Below are 3139 nucleotides of genomic sequence, written 5' to 3' on the forward strand. Positions count from 1 at the left end.
TAATGAGTGAGTTCTTTGTTAGGTACAAACCACCGCAAAAAGCTTCTTGGTACTGCCAACACTCCCCCCAAACCTCTCTGTGCTGCCTACCCTTTTCCCAAACCTTTTTACATTTCTAAGTCCTTATCTAGGCACCGCAGTGAAGCCAGCCTGATAGGCCTTAAGCGATAAAGCAAACCCCAATTACAAACCATCCAGACTGAACAGGGGGAGGTTGTGGGAAGCATAAACAAACTTTACCTGCACCCTCCAGTACCATAAACATCACAAGGTGATTATGTGGCAGAATTAACCAGCAAACAACCCCGGGATGCAGCCATACCAAAGGACTCCCTCAAACTCCCTGCCCCAATGTAACTCCCTCATTCTGTAAGCTTGGAGCTGCTTTCCTTGACTGTTATGGGGGCAGCTGGCAGGTTAATAAAGGCTTGCCTGAACTTGGGGCTCTCTGTCTCTCTTGTCCTTTCTCTTGGCTAACCTTACATTCTCACTCTCTAAGTTCACATGAGATCTGGTTGCTTAAAAAAGCCTGGCAGCTCCTTGTTCTCTCTCTTGCCATGTGATATGCTGATTACCCGTTTGCCTTCTGCCATGACTGGAAGCTTCCTGAACCCTTACCAGAAGCAGATAGCGGTGCCATGCCTCCTGTACACCCTGAAGAACCATGACCCGAAATAAACGTTTTTCTTTATAAATTACCTAGCCTCGGGTATTCCTTTATAGCAATGCAAAACTGACTAACATATAAAATTGGTACAGGAGTTGGGTGATGCTATAAAGATATCTGAAGATGTGAAAGCAGCTTTGGAACTGGGTAATGGGCAGAGGTTGGAAGAGTTTGGAGATCTCAGAAAAAGGAAGATGCAGGAATGTTTCAAACTTATTGGAGACTTGTTAAGTGGTTTTGACCAAATTGCTGACAGAAATATGGACAATGAAGGCCAGGCTGATGAGGTCTCAGATGGAAATGAGGAATTTACTGGCAAGTCATCCTTGTTATATCTTAGCAAAGAACTTGGCTGCATTGGGTCCATGCTCTAGAGATCTGTGGAAGTTTGAACTTAAGGGTGATAAATTAGTGTATCTGGCCAAAGGGATATTTCTAAGCAGCGAAGTATACAAGATGTTGCATGCCTGCTTCTAACAACCTATCTCAGATGTAGGAGAAAAGGAAAGACTTAAAATTGGAATTTATAATTAAAAGAGAAGCAGAGCATAAGAGTTTGGAAAACTTGCAGCCTGACCATATTGTAGGAAAGGAAAGAGCATTTTCGGAGAAGAAATCAAGCAGTATGCTGAGGAACCTCTTGCTAGAGAGATTTGCATGACTAAAAGGGAGCTAAGTGCTCCTATCTAAGACAATGGGGAAAAGCCCTTGAAGGCATTTCAGAATCTAGGCCCCTCCCATCCCAGACCCAGAAGCCTAGTGGGTAAGAATGGTTTTGGGGTCCAAGCTGGGGGCCCTACTGCTCTTTGTAGCCTTTGGACGCTGCTCCCTGCACCTGGCTGGTCTAGCTCCACCCATGGCTAAAAGTGTCCCAGGTACAGTTCAGGCCACTGCCTTGGAGGACACAAGCTATAAGACTTGGTGGCTTCCCTATGGTGTTATGTCTGCAGGAGAACAGAATGCAAGAGTGAAAGAGGCTTGACAGCTTCCACCTAGATTTCAGAGGATGTATGTGTTGAAAAGCCTGGGTTGCCAGGGAAAAGCCTGCCACAAGGGTAGAGCTCCTACAGAGAGACTCTACTAGAACAGTGCTCATGGAAAATGTGGGGTTGGAGCCCCTGCACAGAGTCCTCATCAAGGTACTGCTGAGTGGGATTGTAGGAAGGCAGCTGAGAATGATAGAGCCACCAGCAGCTTGTACTCTGAACCTGGAAAAGCAACCGGCACTCACCTCCAACCGCTGAGAGCAGCCATGGGAGCTGCAACTGCAAAGCCACAGGGATGGGTATGCACAAGGCCTTGGCATCCCACCCCTTCCATCACTGTGACCTGGTTGCAGAATATGGAGACAAAGGAGATTCGTTTTGAGCTCTAAGATTTAACGACAGCCCTGCTGGGTGTCAGACTTGTGTGGTGCCTGTTGCCCCTTTCTTTTGGCTGATTTATCTCTTTTGGAATTGGAGTATTTACCCAATGCCTAGATCACCATTGTATCTTGTAAGTAAATAACTTGTTTTTTTATCTTACAGGCTCATAGTTGGAAGAAACGTGCCTTGAGTCTCAGATTTTGGAATTTTGAGTTGATGCTGAAATGAGTTGAGACTTTTGGGGGACTATTGGGAAGGGATGCTTGTATTTTGCAGTGTGAAAAGGATGTGAGACTTGTGAGGGGGACATGGGCAGAATGAAACAGCTTAGGTACTTTGTGCCCTTCAAATATCATGTTGAAATGTGACCTCCAATGTTGGAGGTGGGCCTAGTGGGAGAGGTGTTTGGGTCATGGGGGTGGGTCCTTTATGAATAACTGGCTGCTGTCCTCACAATAATGAGTGAGTTCTCTCTCTCTGTGAGTTCATATGAGATCTGGTTGTTTAAAAGAGCCTGGCAGCTCCTCCTTTTCTTGCTTGCTCTCTCACTCACCATGTGATATGCCAGCTCCTCCTTTGCCTTCTGCCATGAATGGAAGCTTCCTGAGCCCTCACAAAAAGGCTATGATGACACCATGCTTCCTGTACAGCCTGCAGAACTGGGAGTCAAAATGAACCTCTTTTCTTGACAAATTACCCAGCCTCAGGTATTCTTTTATAGCAGTACAAAACTGACCAACACAATCATTTCAAAGTTACTTTCCTTCTAGAGTTAAAGATGAGGGGACATGCTTGTAACACTGACTCAGGTTGACTGAATCTTCTGAGTATTTTTGTATTTTTTTTTAATTGGCCCCTTTGAAAGTTCAGTATAATTATGTGGCATTCAGTACAAGTGACCCCATTCTGGTTGGGTCTGGTCAGCTGGGGCTTAGGGAAGGAGGCTAGTCCACAACAGTGGCATCCCTTGAAGTTCGTTTCACACAGGCCCCTGAGTTAATGAGTCTTTCTAAAGGAGGCTTTGCTTGGTTTGCTTATCAGCCATCTTTCCACTCTTGCTATAGACAGGGACACCTAGATGCTCATAATTTGCTTTTTTTTTTTT

The sequence above is a fragment of the Mandrillus leucophaeus genome, unplaced genomic scaffold (assembly GCF_000951045.1).
Source record: "Mandrillus leucophaeus isolate KB7577 unplaced genomic scaffold, Mleu.le_1.0 Scaffold994, whole genome shotgun sequence".
NCBI lineage: Eukaryota > Metazoa > Chordata > Mammalia > Primates > Cercopithecidae > Mandrillus > Mandrillus leucophaeus.